We start from the raw sequence: 24,693 nt of genomic DNA, 5'->3' as shown, positions 1-24,693 counted from the left end.
TTGTTCTGCTGCTCCCAGAATATTAGCATTAAAAGCAACCTACAATATCCAATAATACAGCCCCAGCCAGTATCATAAAGGGTTAAAATTTCTGAGTTACAACATCCACCATACTTAAAAACTATAACAACTCTCATCATCCAATCTATCATTAACCAGAACAGGAAGCCCAGCAAGCGCCGGGCATCAAAAAATTCCATGAAACTCATGATTGTTCCTCTCCACGGAAATCTTTAGTAAAAGGCGAAAGATTTATTCGATCTGAAGAGAAACCAGAGTATACAGCTGCCAGGGGCCGGCAGTGCCGGGGGCCCGGGGGCCGCTCATCACACACACGGAGAGCGCGGTGTACATGTATGTTCTGTGTACAGGTCACATGCTGCTTCTGCCGGATACAATGTATCTCATCTGTTACTAAAAATGTACAATAAAAACCATATAAATATTACAAAAAAAACGCTCCGTCTGAAGACACCGCAGATGCATCCTGGGTAATATGCAGATGAGGGGGAGGAGTCGCAGAGGGGGCAGGACCCGGAACAGTCCCCGTTCAGTGGAGGTTACAGACACAAGGACCCCGGCGGGAGATGGGACCAGCACTCACTGTGCAGCTGAACCCGGACGAGGGTCTTGATTTGGTTTTGCTCGCCCCCTGCACAGATCAGTCCAGGGGATGAGGAGGGGAAATCCGATTAAAGCTGCAACAAAACCGCCTGCACATAAAGACCCGAGCGCTGCGATTGTCAGCTCCTGGGCACATGACATTCTACACAGCCGCCAATAACACCGTACACAAACCTCCCAACTGTCCCGGAACCGCTGCCACCGCTCCTGGGGTTTTGGCTGTCCTCCAGTCCCGGGACGGCTGTGGTACGCCCCAATATCACCTGTTTCTGTGTCCTGAGGACGTAGAGACACTTGGATATAATGGGGAAGCGGCCGTCAGCTCCCTGCTCCACCAGCAGTGGCGAGACCCGGTGACATCATCGCACCTGAATCATTCTCCGACCAGGGAATCGGCCTGTGCTCTCTTCTGCCCGGAACAGCAGGCGCGCTCTGTCCCTGCATTGTGCTGCAGCTGAAACAGGACACGCTCCATTCACCGGAGGAACGAGGCGGGGGCGTCACTTACTGTATCATTAACAGTACTGGGGCAGCACCACTTTGCGGGGGCAGAAACAGGGGCATAACCACTGAACAGGGGCACAACCACTGTGCGAGGGCAGAAACAGGGGCATAACCACTGTGCGGGGGCAGAAACAGGGGCATAACCACTGTGCGGGGGCACAACCACTGTGCGGGGGAAAAAACAGGGGCACAACCGCTTTACGGGGGCAGAAACAAGGGCACAACCACTGTGCGGGGGCAGAAACAGGGGTTCAACCACTGTGCAGGGGCAGAAACAGGGGCAGCACCACTGTACAGGGGCAGAAACAGGGGCATAACCACTGTGCGGGGGCACAATCACTGTGCAGGGGCAGAAACAGGGGCATCGACCTGTGCTCTCTTCTGCCCGGAACAGCAGGCGCACTCTGTCCCTGCATTGTGCTTCAGCTGAAAGAGGACACACTCCATTCACCGGAGGAACGAAGCGGGGGCGTCACTTACTGTTTTATTAACAGTACTGGGGCAGCACCACTGTGCGGGAGCAGAAACAGGGGCATAACCACTGTGCGGGGGCACAACCACTGTGCGGGGGCAGAAACAGGGGCACAATCAATGTGCGGGGGCAGAAACAAGGGCACAACCACTGTGGCGGGGCAGAAACAAGGGTATAACCACTGTGCGGGGGCAGAAACAGGGGCAGCACCACTGTGCAGGGGCAGAAACAGGGGCACAAAGGGGGCATAACCATTGTACAGGGGCACAAAGGGGGCACAACCACTGTGCGGGGGCAGAAACAGGGGCATTACCACTGTACAGGGGCAGAAACAGGGGCAGCATCACTGTACGGGGGCAGAAACAGGGGCAGCACCACCGTGCGGGGGCAGAAACAGGGGCAGCACCACTGTGCGGGGGCAGAAACAGGGGCACAACCACTGTGCGGGGGCAGAAACAGGGCAATACCACTGTGCTGGGGCAGAAACAGGGGCAGCACCACTGTGCGGCGGCAGAAACAGGGGCACAACCACTGTGCAGGGGCAGAAACAGGAGCACAAAGGGGGCATAACCATTGTACAGGGGCACAAAGGGGGCATAACAACTGTGCGGGGGCAGAAATAGGGGCATTACCACTGTACAGGGGCAGAAACAGGGGCAAAACGACTGTGCAGGGGCAGAAACAGGGGCATAACTACTATGCAGGGACACAAAGGGGGCATAACAACTGTACAGGGGCAGAAACAGGGGCAAAACGACTGTGCAGGGGCAGAAACAGGGGCAAAACGACTGTGCAGGGGCAGAAACAGGGGCATAACTACTATGCAGGGACACAAAGGGGGAGTAATTACCATGTGGGGCTGTAAGGGAACTGGTTGTGTATACATAGGCAGGGGGCGGAGTTAGAGGCGTGGCTTAGTGTAATATGAAATGATAACGTTTCTCTTTGGACTTTTCAAAAGTTTTGCGGTGAGCTGTACAGTAACCCGGCCAGATAATGTATGATGGCTGCACTGCAGGAATATACCAAGTGGGCGGAGACCATCCCTGTGATGATGTCATCGCTCCCAGAAGCAGAGAACTTCCCATCAGGCATTTCGAGACAAATCACTGAATAAAGTGGCCTTAATAGAAGGAAATGCTCAGAACCCCAAATACTGTAGCGTATTTATAACCGGGGAAGGAAAACCTCCACATGATCCGCTGCAAACGGCAATCCTCAGCAATTAATGCATACAATGGAGGATGCCGGCAGCCGACCACATGTGCCACAAAAAATCCTACACGATATGGAATAATGTGTGGATTAGACTAAGAGAATAAATAAATCACGGTAAAGGTGCGCTACAATATATGCAAATGAAAATAGGTTTACCAGCAGGTTCCGCGCCAACTGAGATACCTTGACGGGGTGTGCGGGCTCCGATATGTTCTTGAACTGAATATATTGGCTAAAGTCTCATTTTAACATCTAGTGTGAGGGTTCAGCCTTATATTTTAATTTGCATGTATTGTAGTGCACCATTGCAGGGATTTATTTACCATCATGCATTTCACCTGCGCTGATCATTCCTGGATAGATCATTGAAGGATTATCTCAGGATTGTCCGTCCCCATCCTCATCACTCCGCACTGATTCCATGTAATTCCACCATCCACCACTGGAGGCGCCAAGTGGCTCACCCTGATACAGACAGGGCGCTCTCCAGGGCCACAGCTCCGGGGCCACACAGGGAGGGTATGCCTTAAACTAACGAGTAAGGAAAATAACGAGTCCGGGTGATGCCGGCTCCTCACTGCTCATGTGAGAGGAATTTTTGGATGGGTACAGGTCGCCCCAAGGAGGATCTGCCTACTTTGCAGGACCTACAGTAGTAGTGATCTGCCTGACCCCTGATTGTGTGCAAGGACAGAGGAGAATGAGGGTAGTAGTGCATGGTGTAATGATAGAAGACAATGGGAGTGGGAGTGCACGGTGTAATGATAGAGGAGAATGGGAGTAGGAGTCCATGGTGTAATGATAGAGGAGAATGGGAGTAAGAGTGCACAGTGTAATGATAGAGGAGAATGGGAGTAGGAGTGCACAGTGTAATGAATAGAGTAGAATGGGAGTAGGAGTGCACGGTGTAATGACAGAAGAAAATGGGAGGATGAGAGTATGAGTATGGTATAGTGAAAGAGAATGGGATTAAGAGTGATATTTAAATAAAAATCTCTATCATCAGCAAAATCAACAATCTCTGAACAGTGAGATCTAAAAATAATTGTTACATGTCTGTGAACTGAGTGACAAATTCCCCGCAGTGTATATTATACCTTACAACAGCTATTATATCGTTCTCACCACATCATAAGTACATGCAGAATAGGGGGAGTAGTCCTTGTCCTACGAGAATATTAGCAATAAAAGCAACCTAATAAAGCATCCTGCAAATACCAATTATACTGCCCCAACCTATTCTATAAGGGGTTAACATATTGTGCTTTAAGACAACCACCCCACCAAGAAAGAACAACTCTCATCATCCAATCTATCATTAACCAGAACAGGAAGCCCAGCGAGCGCCAGGCATCAAAAAATTCCATGAAACTCATGATTGTTCCTCTCCACGGAAATCTTTAGTAAAAGGCGAAAGATTTATTCGATCTGAAGAGAAACCAGAGTATACAGTTGCCAGGGGCCGGCAGTGCCGGGGGCCCGGGGGCCGCTCATCACACACACGGAGAGCGCGGTGTACATGTATGTGCTGTGTACAGGTCACATGCTGCTTCTGCCGGATACAATGTATCTCATCTGTTACTAAATATGTACAATAAAAACCATAAAAATATCACAAAAAACGCTCCGTCTGAAGACACCGCAGATGCATCCTGGGTAATATGCAGATGAGGGGGAGGAGTCACAGAGGGGGCAGGACCCGGAACAGTCCCCGTTCAGTGGAGGTTACAGACACAATGACCCCGGCGGGGGATGGGACCAGCACTCACTGTGCAGCTGAACCCGGACGAGGGTCTTGATTTGGTTTTGCTCGCCCCCTGCACAGATCAGTCCAGGAGATGAGGAGGGGAAATCCGAATAAAGATCAGTCCAGGAGATGCGGGGGTTAGAAACAGGGGCAGCACCACTGTGCGGGGGCAGAAACAGGGGCAGCACCACTGTGCGGGGGCAGAAACAGGGGCAGCACCACTGTGCGGGGGCAGAAACAGGGGCAGCACCACTGTGCGGGGGCAGAAACAGGGGCATAACCACTGTGCGAGGGCAGAAACAGGGGCAGCACCACTGTGCGGGGGCAGAAACAGGGGCAGCACCACTGTGCAGGGGCAGAAACAGGGGCAGCACCACTGTGCAGGGGCAGAAACAGGGGCAGCACCACTGTGCGGGGGCAGAAACAGGGGCAGTACCACTGTGTGGGGGCAGAAACAGGGGCATAACCACTGTGCGGGGGCAGAAACAGGGGCATAACCACTGTGCAGGGGCAGAAACAGGGGCACAACCACTGTGCTGGGGCAGAAACAGGGGCACAACCACTGTGCGGGGGCAGAAACAGGGGCAGCACCACTGTGTGAGGGCAGAAACAGGGGCAGCACCACTGTGCGGGGGCAGAAAAGGGGGCACAACCACCGTGTGGGGGCACAACCACTGTGCGGGGGCACAACCACTGTGCGGGGGCAGAAACAGGGGCACAACCACCGTGCGGGGGCACAACCACTGTGCGGGGGCAGAAACAGGGGCACAACCACTGTGCGGGGGCAGAAACAGGGGCAGCACCACTGTGCGGGGGCAGAAACAGGGGCATAACCACTGTGCGCGGGCACAACCACTGTGCGGGGGCAGAAACAGGGGCACAACCACTGTGCGGGGGCAGAAACAGGGGCAGCACCACTGTGTGGGGGCAGAAACAGGGGCATAACCACCGTGCGGAGGCAGAAACAGGGGCAGCACCACTGTGCGGAAGGCAGAAACAGGCGCACAACCACTGTGCGGGGGCAGAAACAGGGGCATAACCACCGTGCGGGGGCACAACCACTGTGCGGGGGCAGAAACAGGGGCACAACCACCGTGCGGGGGCACAACCACTGTGCGGGGGCAGAAACAGGGGCTGCACCACTGTGCGGGGGCACAACCACTGTGCGGGGGCAGGAACAGGGGCAGCACCACTGTGCGGGGGCAGAAACAGGGGCACAACCACTGTGCGGGGGCAGAAACAGGGGCAGCACCACTGTGTGGGGGCAGAAACAGGGGCATAACCACCGTGCGGAGGCAGAAACAGGGGCAGCACCACTGTGCGGAGGCAGAAACAGGCGCACAACCACTGTGCGGGGGCAGAAACAGGGGCATAACCACCGTGCGGGGGCACAACCACTATGCGGGGGCAGAAACAGGGGCACAACCACCGTGCGGGGGCACAACCACTGTGCGGGGGCAGAAACAGGGGCTGCACCACTGTGCGGGGGCAGAAACAGGGGCATAACCACCGTGCGGAGGCAGAAACAGGGGCAGCACCACTGTGCGGGGGGGGGGGGGGCACAAAGGGGGAGTAATTACCATGTGGTTACTTTAACACAATAGACCCTAACACATGTAGAGGCTGAAGAGTTAACTCTTTACAATCAGTCAGCGACTACTAGTTGCCTTCTTTTTACATAGGTTAATAATGTATAAAGCATAACTTTTATTATTGGTCACTAAAAGTATCTTCTTTAACAAAAGGATAAAGAAATGCAGATTATTAACCTATCCAAAACTATTCTAGATTCGGAACATGAAACTGGGATACAGAAAGGTTTACCATTTACACCAGTGCCCTATTTTGATTGCTTTTCATGGGTTAAGGATGTTAACCTTTTCGCAAGGAAATTGGCTTTACACAAAGAAGAAGAAAATCCCTTTATTGTCCCTCAGGGGGGACATTTTGGCCTAAGAGCAGCAATCACATTCACAACAGGATAAAAAAAAGAGTAAAAAGAAATGAAAGCGTAAAATACAAGAAAATATCCAAAAAGGAAGCGAGGGAAATACACATTTTAGAAGAACTACAGGAGGAACGGCTAGGGGGAGGTGCCAGACCATCAGCGCCATTTAGTGAACTCACTCCCCAAACCACATTCACTCCACCATTTACAAAATATGGTAACATACAAACATTCATGAATCTGGTAAGGGCAGACTTGGAGAAAATTAAAAAAAAAAAAAAAAAAAAAAATGGTCAAAATCTAACGGATAAAGAAAGCCAAGCTTTACCAGAACAAATGGGAAATCATGACCTTGAAATAAAACCATCAAAGGGGGAAATGTGGAAGTGATGAATATAAAGAGACGGTTATGAATCCCCTTAGCGATGAAAATACACATAAAGAACTACCTAGTGACCCCACCTTAAAATATATACAAGATGTAAAAGGGATATTACAGTCAGCCACAATGGAAACCTAATAGCTAAAGAGGAGCACAAGGTTTTATTTAACCCAAAACCTGCAATCGCAACATTTTATGCAATTCTAAAAGTCCATAAAAACGTCATCCAATACCATCCAGACCAATAGTGTCAGGCAATCAAAATCTTTGTGAGGGTATCAGCAAATATGTAAACGAGATTATGTCCCCATTTGTCCCAAGTCTCACCTCATATATAAAGGACACCAAAGATGTTCTACCCAAGCTGCAGGGAATAAGTGTCTTCCCAGAAGACCGACGGAGGTGGCAATATGAATCATGGCGATTCCTTGCTGTATGACAGGGACTGCGGGTACAGGTAAGATCCCATAATCTGAGTCGCTTCGTCCCGGTCATACAGACACCAGATCCTGAATGCAGAGAAATGCCTCCTGTCCAGTATGGCGCATAGACTCTGTCAGGCTGAACACAATGATTAGGGTTCTGAGGCTGTGGGTGCCATGAGGTCGGAGTTATGGTGTGCCGGCATACATACATAATTCCTCTGGGTAGCCATCTTGAATGCTTCTGGCCTATGTTTAAAAACAGTGAACTCTCATCTTCCTGAAGCCTGGATCACCTATGATATAGATGGACACTTTTATTACCACTACTCTGTGAGGCCAGCTATAAAAGGTCATAAAGGCTATACCAGGCCCAGCTCATCCTGTCCTTTAAGATAAAGATCAGCTCGCTGTCAAGCCTGGCTGGAGCGTGACGTCATTAATTTCCAGGTCTGGTTTGAGGAGAGCTAATAGCCCCTTAATTAGCTCTGGGCATAAAACCAGTCCACTTTCATATTTCATTTATGAATCAACTTATGCCCTTTCTGACAGGCTCTACAGAGTATTGTGGTTAATTGGGTATCAAATATGACTAGAGGATGTGATTCTGTAGCTGACCTATGGGTGGTAGAAGAACTACAGGTCCCAGCATTACCGTGTGTGGTCTCATTCTGTATGTAAATAAATAAGGATCACAAATATGTATTCTGTATAAAAATATGCCGATGTATCAGGGAGATACGGGCTTAAGTATAATCCTCATTGTAGGAACTGAACTTTGATGGGGTCATAAAAAACTTGGAGGCCAATCCCTAGGCTTCACAGTCACTCTGCTGCGACTGGCTGACAGGAGTAAGTCTCCTGCCCATGGGAGAGTTCATGAAAATCCGTGCACAAGGACAGAGGAGAGAGACCCATGGAACATCACCAGACACTTAATTGGACATTGACGGCATATCCGTGTATCAGAAGAACTTTGAGGGTCTCCCCTGATACATACTGAACGGGGTTTGCAAGGATTCAAAAATGACATATGAACGACCATCTGAAACCCTCCAGAGAAACTAAGTATTCTTTCATCTTTTTCCCTTTCATTTGAACTGTCGTGGTTATTTATATTGTTATTATTATTCTGTAGATTTATAGTCATTTTCATTAGACTTGTATGCACTGCTTTTTACCTCTTATTAAAGATTATAAAATCTAAATGGCCAAGTCTTCCATATTCTAAGCTGCTGAACAACGTACCTTGCCTTTGAAGAGACGTTACCAGGTAGTTAGTTAAATTGCATTTAGGAATTGTAGCTGGGGGTGATTTACTGCGGTTGGTCAGTAAATGATATCCGGTTCATCCACTGATCTGTGTGATAGTGACTGACCCGGATAGTCGGCTAGTGGACCGGGAACCCACGTGGTGGCAGTTACCGAAGTGTAGTGGGGGGTGTTAGCCGAATGGTAATACCCCGGTCACGTGAGGTCTCTGTGTGTGCGCAGACCACGTCACAGACCACTACGTCACAGCTGTGGGATCCGGAGCAATCGGATCCATAGTTCGTGACATATGGCTTCTGATATTATTTCATTCATCTACTGAATGGGTTAGACCACCCACTGGTCTAGCAGCCAACATGTCTAGGGTGGCTGTGCATTTTAAGTATTCCCTTTCGTCCCAACAGCAGCACAAGTGGGGTATTTACCCCTGTGAAGCCGGTCAGGACAGGCGGAATTTTTATTGAACCAAAAAATTCTGCCTAAGTATCTTAATTAGTAATTAGCCAATTAAGCCCCTACCCCATGTAACCCGGCCCCTAACTGGACGGGGTTGCTTTTTTATTGTCCTGTGGACTCCAGGACAGGCTAGACTCCTTACTGGAGTCTCCCATTTGTTATACTTGTAGTATTATAATATTATAATGTTTAATTCTGCCTTCTCTTATCTTCTAGGTATCCAGAGCGGTGTCCTGCCCTCTCCTGCCTCTGGTGGGGGGAGGGGGCGCTGAGCGTGCCTCCGGTAGATTACTTATCTGGGCCCATCTACTCTTCCAGGCATTGCTGGATTATATTTCAGTCCCAGTGCCACAGTATCTTCGCAGAAGCAGTTCGCTTCCGCGCTCCTCCGTCGTCTCGTGAGAATCGGAAGTGCGTCATTGACGTCACTTCCGGTCCTCGGCTCAGTCCTCCAGTGCTGTGCTCAGTGCTTCTTTTGCATAAAGTTTCGTAGGTCGGTGCCCTCAGGTAGGGCAGGGGCACCTAACTGGGGGACATGGAGAAATTATATTATTTTAATTAAGGTTGCGATTTAAAGTCTGGAGATCCACCTCCAGGGTGGGTGAGTGACTATAGCTCCTCCCCCTTGCACTATTTAAGGCACCTGTGTGAGGCAGGTCAGTGTTGCTTTCAGTTTTCTGAGCTCAACTGACTTCTGCTGTTTGGCTACTCCTGCGCTCAGGAAGTTCCTTGGAGTCACCTTGCTTTCTTTCTAAGATGGCATCGCCACCTCCTGGTAAGGTACTGCTCTCTTTTTTTGTACCATTTTGGGTCCAAATTCTTATCCTGTTGTCTGTTTATAAGGCAAAGCCACTCAGAAGCAGAGACATCTCGCCTGCTCCAGCTGCAGCACCCCGTTGCCGGATTCGTACGAATTCCACAGATGCCCAGGCTGCCGACCCAGACCAACGGACCCAGAACCAACGGTGGTGGAGATGGTTTCCTGGATGAAGCAGTTTATGGATACCTCCATTGCCGAAATCAAGGGAGCAGTCTCTAACAAGAGGCCCAGACAGGCTTCTCCTGGTCCTGTACCCACGTCTGAAGACGTCGTCTCCATTGAGGATAATTCTTCCTCTGAGGAAGAGAGTTCGGCCTTTCTCTTTCCGGCCGAAAAGACTCAAAGACTGTTGCGCTCCATCAGGTCGAGGGACCATGATTTTGAGCAGGGGGAAGCTCCACAGTCCACCTCTAGGGGGCCAAGGGCCTTTAAAGTGGACGAGTCTCTAAAGAAATGAATGGCAACCGAGTGGAAACACCCGGAGAAGGGTCCAGGCTTAACAAAGAGGTTTAAACTAATGTTCCCCCTACAGGATGCAGATTCTTTAGTCTGGGTTCCACCTCCAAAGGTGGATATGGCAATATCTAAGCTCTCCAAAAGAACTCTAGTCCCCTCAGACGACGGCAGCAACCTAAAGGACCCCCTAGACAGACGAGCAGAGTGCACGCTTAGACGCAATTACTCGGCTGCCTCCGCCTCGGTTGCTATAGCGTGCTCTGAAGTATCAGAGTTTATCCGTGCACGCACTCTCAGAATCCAATCGGACTTGGATTCCGGGGTTGCCCGGGACGACATCCTGGACCAATTTAAGACTCTCTTACTGGGGATTGATTTCTTATCAGATTCCTCCCAACAACAATTAAAATTAGCGGCCAAATCTATGGCGCTTTCTTCAGCCAGCAGGCGCCCACTCTGGTTAAAACCATGGGGAGCGGACAATACGTCCAAGTTTAACCTTTGCTCCCTTCCCTATGAACCGGGTAGATTGTTCGGTTCTGAATTAGATTCTCTTATGGAGAACTTAGCGGACAAGAAAGGTAAATCCCTCCCCCAGCAGTCCTTTCGGGGTCGAGGAAGAGGTAGAGGAGGAGGAAGATTTCAGGGTGGAGATAGAACCCAGAGGCGTTCTGAAGGTAGTAAGAGAGGTAGGGGTCGCGGTCGTGGAAACCGCAGGGCTGATCTATGACTCTCTACAGCCCGTCAATTCCCCTTCCCCACCCCCCGGAGTTCCAGAGGAAGGACTAGTTTCCAATCCCCCAGTCGGTGGACGTTTGAGTTTATTCAAAAGTTTTTGGATGCAAAAAATTCCAGACCCTTGGGTGCTACAGGTGATAGCATCAGGGTACAAAATAGATTTAATTTCCCTTCCTCGGGACAAGTTCGTCCTGACAAGGACTTTAGCACCCGACAAACAATCAATCCTGGAAGACTCGGTTCTCCAGTATATACGGAAAGGAGCATTAGAGGAGGTTCCTCCTTGCGAATGACGGCAGGGGGTTTATTCTCCCATCTTTCTGGTACCAAAACCATCAGGAGACTGGCGGATGATCATCGATTTACATTACTTAAATCGTTTCATCAGGAAGAAGCATTTCCGGATGGAAACCATTCGCTCTGTATTAAACATCCTGAACCCAGGAGATATGATGGTAACTATAGACCTGAAGGATGCTTACCTTCATGTTCCCATCTACCCAGCACACAGGAAATATCTCAGAGTTGCTGTGGCCTTGCAAGGGGTAGTGAAGCACTACCAGTTTGCTGTATTGCTCTTCGGCATATCCTTAGCTCCGCACACCTTCACAAAGGTAGTGGCTCCTGTGGTTGCCCATTTAAGACTTCTTGGGCTAGAGGTCGTACCGTGCTTGGACAATTGGCTTTTAAAAGCCGCAAACGCAGACGTCCTGCAGAGTCAGCTTCAACAAGCTCTCCAGATTCTCCAGCGTTTGGGTTGGCTGATAAATTGGGACAAGTTGCACTTAATCCCGTCAACCACAAGAACATTCTTGGGGTTTGTGATCGATTCACAACTGATGACCCTGTACCTGTCCCCACAGAGGAGGGACAGAGTAATAAAAGCCGCACAGTCTCTTATACCACCCAGACGAGTCTCCATAAGGGTTCTTATGAGGATGTTAGGCCACATGTCGGCATCTGCAGAGGCAGTTCCTTGGGCCTTATGGCACCTACGCCCACTTCAGGAGGAGGTCTTAGCAGCTTGGAGTCGCAAGCCCAAAGACCTAGACAGAATGCACTCCCTGTCGGTAGAAGTCCGTTCTTCGCTCAAGTGGTGGAAGAACCTATAAGATGGGAGGTCTCTGGTTCAACCTCGTTGGATCACGTTGACCACGGACGCTTCCCTGCTGGGCTGGGGAGCCCATCTGGAGGACAACCCAGTACGAGGTACTTGGAATCCCCAGGAGAAAATCCTCTCATCCAACTGGAGAGAGTTGAGAGCAGTCAAACTAGCCCTTCTTCATTTTGCTCCTCTCATCCGCGGTCAGGCGGTGAGAGTCCGGACAGACAACACAACTGTGGTCGCTTACCTGAACAGACAGGGGGGGACGAAATCCCAAACCCTCCTGAGGGAGGTGGGTTCTATTCTCTCTTGGGCAGAGATCAACCTATCCCACCTAATGGCAGTCCATATCAAAGGAGATCTCAATGTGGTGGCAGATCGCCTGAGTCGGGGCCTGCTGGTTCCAGGAGAATGGTCCCTGAACAAGAGTATCTTCTCCATGATAGTCTAGCGGTGGGGTACCCCGGAAATCGACCTGATGGCTACCCGATTGAATGCCAAGGTGAGCAAGTTCTGTTCCCTTTACAGGGAGGACAACCCGGTAGCGATAGACGCTCTGTGCATAACTTGGAGGTTCAGGCTGGCATATATCTTCCCTCCAATTTCCATGATACCGAGGGTATTGATGAAGATCAAGCAAGACCAGACCTCGGTGATTGCCATCATGCCATTCTGGCCGACGAGGTCTTGGTTCACCCAGCTCATGCAGATGAGTCAGGGCATTTATTGGAGACTTCCCCTAATACAGGACCTTGTGTATCAGGACACAGGTCCCTGTCTAGATCTGAGGAGGCTCAATCTGACAGCCTGGAGATTGACAGGTCCCTTCTAGAAGCTAGAGGGTTATCTGTGGAGGTCTTGAGAACAATCTCTCACTCCAGAGCGGAATCTACAAGCAAAAAGTATTCTAGAATCTACAGAATATTCCTGCAATGGTGTAATGACAGAGAGGTAGTTGCCTCAGACCCTCCTCTCTCCGCTATTCTACAATTCCTCCAGGATGGTCTAGACAAGGGTCTAAGCCCATCTACACTCAGAGCTTACGTCTCTGCCTTATCGGCATTCCTTAGCAGACCGATTTCTCAGGACCACCTAATCAAGAGGTTCCTGAAGGGAGCCGAGAGGCTTAAACCCAGAATCTTGAGACCAATCCCGCAGTGGGATTTAACAGTAGTTCTAAAAGGGTTATGTATTCCTCTTTTTGAGCCTTTGAATGAGGTAGACTTGAGGTTCTTATCTCTAAAGGTCACCTTCTTACTGGCTATCACATCAGCTAAGAGAGTTGGGGAACTTCAGGCTCTGGGGGCTTCCGAGCCCTATTTAAATTTCCTTCAGGACAAAGTCCTGTTAAGGTTCTTGCCAACCTTTTTGCCAAAGGTTCCTACCTTTTCCAATATCAATCAGACGATATGTCTACCCACTTTTTTACCTACCGGCTGCGTCTTCTCCCGAGGAAGAGAGGCTCCGTACATTGGACATCTCAAGAGGTCTTAGGGTGTATTTGGACAGAACAAGCAATTTTAGAAGATCGGAAAACCTCCTTCTGACCTATTCAGGGAAGAACAGGGGTCTGAAGGCCTCCAAACCCACTCTGAGCAGGTGGATTAAAGAAGCAATCCGTCTGGCTTTTCTGTCCCAAGACTTGACGCCTCCTTCCTTTGTCTCCGCCCATTCTACCAGGGCTGTATCCACCTCTTATGCTGAAAAGAAACTGATCCCCTTAGATCAAATTTGTGCAGCCCCTTCTTGGAGTTCCCAGAACACCTTCATCTCACATTATCGTCTAGAGGCCAGACGAGCGGAGGGAATGGCCTTTGGACAATCCGTTTTAAGTGCCGCCCTCTCCTAAGAGGGAAGTAGGGAGCCCTCCCAATTTGGGTGAGGTTTCTTGCTACTTCCCCACTTGTGCTGCTGTTGGGACAAAAGGGAAGCGTCAATTTTGACGTAAGTTTGTTTTCCCTTAGTCCTAACAGCAGCACACAAATTTCCCTCCCTTTGTGTGATTTATTATCAGTTACTTGTTATAAAGCAACCCCGTCCAGTTAGGGGATGGGTTATATGGGGTAGGGGCTTCATTGGTTAATTACTAATTAGGATACTTAGGCAGAATTTTTTTGTTCACTAAAAATTCCGCCTGTCCTGACCAGCTTCACAGGTGCAAATACCCCACTTGTGCTGCTGTTAGGACTAAGGGAAAACAAATTTACGTCAAAACTGACGCTTCCCCTCCCAGGTCTTCATTAGGATGCCCAAATGGCTTGTAATTAGCAGGCCTGTGCTAAATGGGGGCTTCCCCTGATAATGTGGAGGGTCTCACCTAGTCTTCAGACGGGCTGGCATCTAGAGGCACCATTTTCATTTGCTTAATAGATCAATAGCCACTGCTATACAATTAGCTATTGATAATGTAAGTTTAGGAGAATATGAGATCTATCTATTTGTCTATTCACCTCAGATTTCTCACCTCACCCAGTAATCCGTGTTATCTAAAATGCGTATAACGCGAGGGTCACGGGAAAGGCAGCCGAACATGAAGTCAGCCATGTGTTCCAGAGTACCAACAGGCGAGACGTCGATGCCGACAACAGGATGACTCTCCACCTCCTCCTCCTCTTCTGCCTATTAACGCTGAACAGGTGGAATTAAACTTCCATGGGTACTACCTTCTGTAGCGAAGGCAACTGTCTCCGTCTCCTGCTCCTCCTCCTCTTCATGGTCCAATTCACACTGAGAAGACGAACTGTGGGTGGTCTGGCTATCACCCTGCGTAATGTCCTCCCCCAGTTCCTTATCTGCCACATTCAGAGCGTCGTCCTTAATTTTGAAGATCGTTTGAGTAGACACAGCAGTGGGATGGTTACGCTGATAATAGCGTTATCGCCGATCGCCATCTGTGTGGTTTCATCAAAGTTTCTTAACACCTCACCGAGGTCAGACATCCATGCCCGCTCCTCACTTGTGAATAGTGGCAGTTGACTCGAAAGGCGACGACCATGTTACAGCTGGTATTCCACACCTGCATCTGCTGCTCACAAAGCCTGGCCAACATGTGGAACGTAGAGTTCCAGCGCGTGCTCACGTCACACAACAGTCGGTGAGCTGGAAGCCGCAAGCGCTGCTGCAGCATTGACAGGCCGGCTGAAGATGTGGACAACTTGCAAAAATGGGCACACCTTCCCTAGTAGCTCTGGCAAATTGGGGTAGGTTTTGATAAACCGCTGAACCACTAAGTTTAAGACGTGGGCTAGGCATGGGATGTGTGTCAGGTTGCCGAGCTCCAAAGCCATCACCAAGTTACGGCCATAGTCAGACACAACCATGCCTGGTTGTAGGTTGAGTGGCGAGAGCTACAGTTCGGTCTGGTCCCTTATACCCTGCCACAGCTCTGCGGCAGTGTGCTGTTTGTCCCCTTAGCAGATCAGCTTCAGCACGGCCTGTGGCCGCTTCCCCACAGCAGTGCTACACTGCATCCAGCTAGGACTGATGGCTGACTGCTGCTGGAGGTGGAAGTGGAGGAGGCAGCGGAGGAGGAGGAGGAGAAGTGGGGGTTGGAGCCAGTACCATAGCTGCTGGCAGAGACCCTGATGGACGTAGGGCCCGCAATCCAGGGCGAGGGTAGCACCTGTGCCATCCCAGGGTACGACTCGCTCCCAGCCTCCACAACATTCACCCAGTGTGCGGTCAGGGAAATGTAGTATCCCTGGCTACCAGCACTTGTCCATGTGTCCGCTGTTAAGTGGACCTTCCCAGTAACTGTGTTGGTCAGGGCACGGGTGATGTTCTGGGACACATGCTGGTGTAAGGTGGGCACGGCACACCGTGAAAAACAGTGGCAGCTGGGGACTGCGTACCAAGGGACGGCCGTCGACATCAGGCTGCGGAAGGCCTCAGTGTCCTAAATGGCAACATTTTAAGGGCCAGTAATTTCGAAAGTTGCGCATTTAGTGCTATGGCCTGTGGGTGGGTATTTGTGCTTGCGTTCAAATGACTGTGTTATGGACAGGGAAGTGGATGTTGTTGCTGAATGTTCATGCGAAGGTCCAGGTGCAGGGCGAGGGACATCCGGGCATGCGCCTTCGACAGCGGACTGGCCAGCAGTGGTGTGACCTGCAGACCCAAATTGTGGACCCAGGCATTCGGCCCACTTGTTAGGGTGCTTTGATGCCATGTGGCGGATCATGCTGGTGGTGGTCAGGTTGCTAGTGTTCACGCCCCGGCTCATTTTCGTACGGCACAGGTTGCAAACTACCACTCTTTTGTCGTCTGCACTTTTCCTAAAAAAGCACCATACTGCGGAACACCTACCCTTTGTCAAGGGAGATTTACGCATAGGGGTGCTCGGTGTAACGGTTGCAGACCTGTTTGGTGTGGGCCGACTTCTGCCTTTTGCAACCCCACTGCCTCTTCCAGCCTGTTGCGGTGCTGCTTATCCCTTCCCCTCTATACTGCTGTCCTCGCTCGGCTTTTCACCTTCCCATGTTGGGTCAGTGACCTCTTTGTCCACCACCATCACTTCCATTTCCTGACTCTGCTCATCCTCCTGACTTGACCTAACCACAACCTCAGTGATTGGTAACTGTGTCTCATCATCATCCACCTCATGAACGAATGATTGCCGTTCACCACCGTCATCTTCTTGAGACTGTGAAGGCTCAAGAGGTTGGGAATCAGGGCACAATATCTCAGGTCCCTCTTCAAGCGTGCTGGGCGTGAGGGCCAAATGTAATAGTGGTGCTGGAAAGAGCTTCTCGGAATATCCGAGTGTGGGATCACTCGTTTGGCCGGCCTCTCCATGGTGGGAGGAAGGATGATCGGAGAGAGGATTCGGTTGACCAGACTCTTGGCTACAGAGACGGGACTTGGTGGAAGAGAGGATGGTGCTTAACTGACTGGAAGCATTATCTTCAGCAATCCAACCGACCATCTGTTCGCACTGGTCTGACTTGGACAGTGTTGTCCTGCGCCGCCAACTAAGTTGGACATGAAACTCGGTACGGCGGATGTTTTTTTTTTCTAGTGCACTGGCAGCAGGCACAGTTTCATTGCGCCCAGGGCCACGGCCTCTGCGTGCACCATCAGCATCACGGCCACTTCCCCGTCCCTTAGTACTCGCCTTCTTCATATTAATGGCTTTGTCACTAGATGTGGCGCAGATTGTTTTACAGTCCGCTAAAGACTCCGTTTTCGGATGCCGGACAGTATATGTCACAGAACACCACAGAATATGGACCCTATATCAGGCCCAGATTACTGGACTCTGCGGTACAGACACTGTTTTCTGATGTACTTTATATTTTGTATTTTTCCCTATATCTGGGCCTGACAACCACACACGGTGTTGAAGCGCAGATCACACAATTCACGGATTACACAGCAAAAATGTGGATTATGGGAAAAAAATTATTGTTTTCACTAATATTCCTCCTACGTCTGCCCCTGACACACAGAAGGTATCGCTGCACAGATGTCACACGTCACTGCAGACACCGTCTATGTAGCAAAAGAATCGCTATTTCGCAAAGTATAAAAAAAATTATGTGAGCACTACTTTGCACAATTAAATTGCTGGCACCGCACACAATGGTCCTTAAAAGGACTTTTGGGTCTTTGAAACGTTATTCACTGGAATATATTGCGATCACAATCTCCCTGCACTGTCTGTCCCTCCCTCAGCACAGCTCTCCTTGACTCGCAATGATCAGGACGCGTTCCGGCCAGCAGCCAACATGGCTACTACATGGCAACTGGCATTACAGAGATGGCAGTACTCACCTGCACGTTTATTGGCTGCTTAACAGTAGTGGGAAGGAGACTCAAGCACATACAGTACTCAGCCAAGTACTGCCATGTGTCAGGAATAGCAATGCTTGAGCCTAACCAGCATTTGGCCAAGCATATAAGCTCATTACTATACAACAACTCTCATCATCCAATCTACTATTAACCAGAACAGGAAGCCCAGCGAGCGCCAGGCATCAAAAAATTCCATGAAACTCATGATTGTTCCTCTCCACGGAAATCTTTAGTAAAAGGCGAAAGATTTATTCGATCTGAAGAGAAACCAGAGTATACAGCTGCCAGGGGCCGGCAGTGCCGGGGGCCCGGGGGCCGCTCATCACACACACAGAGAGTGCGGTGTACATGTATGTGCTGTGTACAGGTCACATGCTGCTTCTGCCGGATACAATGTATCTCATCTGTTACTAAATATGTACAATTAAAACCATAAAAATATCACAAAAAACGCTCCGTCTGAAGACACTGCAGATGCATCCTGGGTAATATGCAGATGAGGGGGAGGAGTCACAGAGGGGGCAGGACCCGGAACAGTCCCCGTTCAGTGGAGGTTACAGACACAATGACCCCGGCGGGGGATGGGACCAGCACTCACTGTGCAGCTGAACCCGGACGAGGGTCTTGATTTGGTTTTGCTCGCCCCCTGCACAGATCAGTCCAGGGGATGAGGAGGGGAGGGGTAAGGAGCCCAAGGGGCCAGACTAACCGTTCTGGAGCCCAGCACTGCCTGTAACCCGGAGTCTTCTGCTTGCTCGCAAAGTCAGATCGCCGTAATCTCGCAAGACTTCTGGTTTAGAGTACACAGGCGGAAGGGGGGCATAACCACTGTACAGGGACACAAAGGGGGCATATCCACTGTGCGGGGGTCTCGTCTCTCCCATGAGAGCCACACTCCTGCTCTAATGACCCGGATCGGAAGGAGCACAGATCCAACCCGTGAAAGCTTTTTAACTGCCACAGGCAATAGTGTCTGCAGCACTTACGCCATTACAGAGGGAGCGGACTTCCTCTGTCTCCCATTGGGGGTATAACTACTATGCAGGGGCACTAAGAGAACTGGGTGTGTATACATAGGCAGGGGGCGGAGTTATAGGCGTGGCTTAGTGTAATATGAAATGATAACGTTTCTCTTTGGGCTTTTCAAAAGTTTTGAGGGGAGCTGTACAGTAACCCGGCCAGATAATGTATGATGGCTGCACTGCAGGAATATACCAAGTGGGCGGAGACCATCCCTGTGATGATGTCATTGCTCCCAGAAGCAGAGAACTTCCCATCATGCATTTCGAGACAAATCACTGAATAAAGTGGCTTTAACCACTTAAGGACCACAGGTTTATACCCCCCTAGTGACCAGGCCCTTTTTTACAAATCGGCACTCCACAACTTTAGCGGTTTATTGCTCGGTCATGCAACTTACCACCCAAATGAATTTTACCTCCTTTTCTTCTCACTAATAGAGCTTTCATTTGGTGGTATTTTATTGCTGCTGACATTTTTACTTTTTTTTGTTATTAATCGAAATTTAACGATTTTTTTGCAAAAAAATGACATTTTTCACTTTCAGCTGTAAAATTTTGCAAAAAAAACGACATCCATATATACATTTTTTGCCAAATTTATTGTTCTACATGTCTTTGATAAAAAAAAAATGTTTGGGCAAAAAAAAAATGGTTTGGGTAAAAGTTATAGCATTTACAAACTATGGTACAAAAATGTGAATTTCCGCTTTTTGAAACAGCTCTGACTTTCTGAGCACCTGTCATGATTCCTGAGGTTCTACAATGCCCAAACAGTAGAAAACCCCCACAAATGACCCCATTTCGGAAAGTAGACACCCTAAGGTATTCGCTGATGGGCATAGTGAGTTCATAGAACTTTTTATTTTTTGTCACAAGTTAGCGGAAAATGATGATGATTTTATTTTTTTTATTTTTTCTTACAAAGTCTCATATTCCACTAACTTGCGACAAAAAATAAAAAATTCTAAAAACTTGCCATGCCCCTCACGGAATACCTTGGGGTGTCTTCTTTCCAAAATGGGGTCACTTGTGGGGTAGTTATACTGCCCTGGCAATTTAGGGGCCCAAATGTGTGAGAAGAACTTTGCAATCAAAATGTGTAAAAAATGACCGGTGAAATCCGAAAGGTGCACTTTGGAATATGTGCCCCTTTGCCCACCTTGGCAGCAAAAAAGTGTGACACATCTGGTATCGCCGTACTCAGGAGAAGTTGGGGAATGTGTTTTGGGGTGTCATTTTACATATACCCATGCTGGGTGAGAAAAATATCTTGGTCAAATGCCAACTTTGTATAAAAAAATGGGAAAAGTTGTCTTTTGCCAAGATATTTCTCTCACCCAGCATGGGTATATGTAAAATGACACCCCAAAACACATTCCCCAACTTCTCCTGAGTACGGCGATACCAGATGTGTGACACTTTTTTGATGCCAAGGTGGGCAAAGGGGCACATATTCCAAAGTGCACCTTTCGGATTTCACCGGTCATTTTTTTACAGATTTTGATTGCAAAGTACTTCTCACACATTTGGGCCCCTAAATTGCCAGGGCAGTATAACTACGCCACAAGTGACCCCATTTTGGAAAGAAGACACCCCAAGGTATTCTGTGAGGGGCATGGTGAGTTCCTAGAATTTTTTATCACAAGTTAGCGGAAAATGATGATTTTTTTTTTTTCTCTTTTTTCCTTACAAAGTCTCATATTCCACTAACTTGCGACAAAAAATAAAAAATTCTAGGAACTCGCCATGCCCCTCACGGAATACCTTGGGGTGTCTTCTTTCCAAAATGGGGTCACTTGTGGCGTAGTTATACTGCCCTGGCAATTTAGGGGCCCAAATGTGTGAGAAGTACTTTGCAATCAAAATCTGTAAAAAAATGACCGGTGAAATCCGAAAGGTGCACTTTGGAATATGTGCCCCTTTGCCCACCTTGGCATCAAAAAAGTGTCACACATCTGGTATCGCCGTACTCAGGAGAAGTTGGGGAATGTGTTTTGGGGTGTCATTTTACATATACCCATGCTGGGTGAGAGAAATATCTTGGCAAAAGACAACTTTTCCCATTTTTTTATACAAAGTTGGCATTTGACCAAGATATTTTTCTCACCCAGCATGGGTATATGTAAAATGACACCCCAAAACACATTCCCCAACTTCTCCTGAGTACGGCGATACCAGATGTGTCACACTTTTTTGCTGCCAAGGTGGGCAAAGGGGCACATATTCCAAAGTGCACCTTTCGGATTTTGCAGGGCATTTTTTACAGATTTTGATTGCAAAGTACTTCTCACACATTTGGGCCCCTAAATTGCCAGGGCAGTATAACTACGCCACAAGTGACCCCATTTTGGAAAGAAGACACCCCAAGGTATTCCGTGAGGGGCATGGCGAGTTCCTAGAATTTTTTATTTTTTGTCGCAAGTTAGTGGAATATGAGACTTTGTAAGGAAAAAAGAAAAAAAAAGAAAAATCATCATTTTCCGCTAACTTGTGACAAAAAATAAAACATTCTAGGAACTCGCCGTGCCCCTCACGGAATACCTTGGGGTGTCTTCTTTCCAAAATGGGGTCACTTGTGGCGTAGTTATACTGCCCTGGCAATTTAGGGGCCCAAATGTGTAAGAAGTACCTTGCAATCAAAATGTGTAAAAAATGGCCGGGGAAATCCGAAAGGTGCACTTTGGAATATGTGCCCCTTTGCCCACCTTGGCTGCAAAAAAGTGTCACACATCTGGTATCGCCGTACTCAGGAGAAGTTGGGGAATGTGTTTTGGGGTGTCATTTTACATATACCCATGCTGGGTGAGAGAAATATCTTGGCAAAAGACAACTTTTCCCATTTTTTTATACAAAGTTGGCATTTGACCAAGATATTTCTCTCACCCAGCATGGGTATATGTAAAATGACACCCCAAAACACATTCCCCAACTTCTCCTGAGTACGGCGATACCAGATGTGTGACACTTTTTTGCAGCCTAGATGCGCAAAGGGGCCCAAATTCCGTTTAGGAGGGCATTTTTAGACATTTGGATCCCAGACTTCTTCTCACACTTTCGGGCCCCTAAAAAGCCAGGGCAGTATAAATACCCCACATGTGACCCCACTTTGGAAAGAAGACACCCCAAGGTATTCAATGAGGGGCCTGGCGAGTTCCTAGAATTTTTTTTTTTTTTGCATAAGTTAGCGGATATTGATTTTTTTTTGTTTTTTTCTCACAAAGTCTCACTTTCCGCTAACTTAGGACAAAAATTTCAATCTTTCATGGACTCAATACGCCCTTCACGGAATACCTTGGGGTGTCTTCTTTCCGAAATGGGGTCACATGTGGGGTATTTATACTGCCCTGGCTTTTTAGGGGCCCTAAAGCGTGAGAAGAAGTCTGGAATATAAATGTCTAAAAATGTTTACGCATTTGGATTCCGTGAGGGGTATGGTGAGTCCATGTGAGATTTTATTTTTTGACACAAGTTAGTGGAATATGAGACTTAGTAAGAAAAAACAAAAACAAAAACAAACAAAAAATTTCCGCTAACTTGTGCCAAAAAAAATGTCTGAATGGAGCCTTACCAGGGGGGGGGGGTGATCAATGACAGGGGGGTGATCAATGACAGGGGGTGATCAATGACAGGGGGTGATCAATGACAGGCGGGTGATCACCCATATAGACTCCCTGATCACCCCCCTGTCATTGATCACCCCCCCTGTAAGGCTCCATTCAGACATCCGCATGATTTTTTACGGATCCATGGATCGGATCCACAGAACGCATGCGGACGTCTGAATGGAGCCTTACAGGGGGGTTATCAATGACAGGGGGTGATCAGGGTAATCAGGGTGATCACCCCCCTGTCACTGATCACCCCCCCTGTAAGGCTCCATTCAGACATCCGCATGATTTTTTACGGATCCATGGATACATGTATCGGATCCACAAAACGCATGCGGACGTCTGAATGGAGCCTTACAGGGGGGTTATCAATGACAGGGGGTGATCAGGGTAATCACCCCCCTGTCACTGATCACCCCCCCCTGTAAGGCTCCATTCAGACATCCGCATGATTTTTTACGGATCCATGGATACATGTATCGGATCCACAAAACGCATGCGGACGTCTGAATGGAGCCTTACAGGGGGGTTATCAATGACAGGGGGTGATCAGGGTAATCAGGGTGATCACCCCCCTGTCACTGATCACCCCCCCTGTAAGGCTCCATTCAGACATCCGCATGATTTTTTACGGATCCATGGATCGGATCCACAAAACGCATGCGGACGTCTGAATGGAGCCTTACAGGGGGGTTATCAATGACAGGGGGTGATCAGGGTAATCACCCCCCTGTCACTGATCACCCCCCCTGTAAGGCTCCATTCAGACATCCGCATGATTTTTTACGGATCCATGGATACATGGATCGGATCCACAAAACGCATGCGGACGTCTGAATGGAGCCTTACAGGGGGGTTATCAATGACAGGGGTGATCAGGGTAATCAGGGTGATCACCCCCCCTGTAAGGCTCCATTCAGACATCCGCATGATTTTTTACGGATCCATGGATACATGGATCGGATCCACAAAACGCATGCGGACGTCTGAATGGAGCCTTACAGGGGGGTTATCAATGACAGGGGGTGATCAGGGTAATCACCCCCCTGTCACTGATCACCCCCCCTGTAAGGCTCCATTCAGACATCCGCATGATTTTTTACGGATCCATGGATACATGGATCGGATCCACAAAACGCATGCTGACGTCTGAATGGAGCCTTACAGGGGGGTTATCAATGACAGGGGGGTGATCAGGGAGTGTATATGGGTGATCACCCGCCTGTCATTGATCACCCCCTGTAAGGCTCCATTCAGACGTCCGCATGTGTTTTGCGGATCCGATCCATGTATCCATGGATCCGTAAAAATCATGCGGACGTCTGAATGGAGCCTTACAGGGGAGTGATCAATGACAGGGGGGTGATCAATGACAGGGGGTGATCAGGGAGTGTATATGGGTGATCACCCGCCTGTCATTGATCACCCCCCTGTAAGGCTCCATTCAGACGTCCGTATGATTTTTTACGGATCCATGGATACATGGATCGGATCCACAAAACGCATGCGGATGTCTGAATGGAGCCTTACAGGGGGGTTATCAATGACAGGGGTGATCAGGGTAATCACCCCCCTGTCACTGATCACCCCCCCTGTAAGGCTCCATTCAGACATCCGCATGATTTTTTACGGATCCATGGATACATGGATCGGATCCACAAAACGCATGCTGACGTCTGAATGGAGCCTTACAGGGGGGTTATCAATGACAGGGGGGTGATCAGGGAGTGTATATTGGGTGATCACCCGCCTGTCATTGATCACCCCCCTGTAAGGCTCCATTCAGACGTCCGTATGCTTTTTGCGGATCCGATCCATGTATCCGTGGATCCGTAAAAATCATACGGACGTCTGAACGGAGCCTGACAGGGGGGTGATCAATGACAGGGCGGTGATCAATGACAGGGGGGTGATCAGGGAGTTTATATGGGGTGATCATGGGTGATCAGGGGTTTATAAGGGGTTAATAAGTGACGGGGGGGTGTAGTGTAGTGTAGTGTGGTGTTTGGTGCGACTGTACTGACCTACCTGAGTCCTCTGGTGGTCGATCCTAACAAAAGGGACCACCAGAGGACCAGGTAGGAGGTATATTAGACGCTGTTATGA

At 49.1% G+C, this 24,693-nt stretch overlaps 4 non-coding genes across 4 annotated transcripts; 1 reads left to right on the top strand and 3 right to left on the bottom strand.

The window, feature by feature from the left end:
• Window positions 1–166: 166 nt before the first annotated feature.
• On the bottom strand, window positions 167–281 carry LOC122944324. The gene has a single exon (XR_006390987.1). It is a non-coding gene; the product is annotated as a U5 spliceosomal RNA (small nuclear RNA).
• A 3,058-nt stretch (window positions 282–3,339) lies between these two features.
• LOC122944322 lies at window positions 3,340–3,488 on the top strand. The gene has a single exon (XR_006390985.1). It is a non-coding gene; the product is annotated as a U12 minor spliceosomal RNA (small nuclear RNA).
• Window positions 3,489–4,151: 663 nt separating this feature from the next.
• On the bottom strand, window positions 4,152–4,266 carry LOC122944334. Its single transcript, XR_006390995.1, has one exon. It is a non-coding gene; the product is annotated as a U5 spliceosomal RNA (small nuclear RNA).
• Window positions 4,267–18,119: 13,853 nt separating this feature from the next.
• On the bottom strand, window positions 18,120–18,234 carry LOC122944332. The gene has a single exon (XR_006390994.1). It is a non-coding gene; the product is annotated as a U5 spliceosomal RNA (small nuclear RNA).
• Window positions 18,235–24,693: the final 6,459 nt, after the last annotated feature.

Source organism: Bufo gargarizans, chromosome 7 (genome assembly GCF_014858855.1).
Source record: "Bufo gargarizans isolate SCDJY-AF-19 chromosome 7, ASM1485885v1, whole genome shotgun sequence".
NCBI classification, from domain to species: Eukaryota; Metazoa; Chordata; class Amphibia; order Anura; family Bufonidae; genus Bufo; species Bufo gargarizans.
The sequence above is the reverse complement of the archived record's forward strand: the minus strand, read 5'-3'. Positions and strand labels throughout refer to the sequence as shown.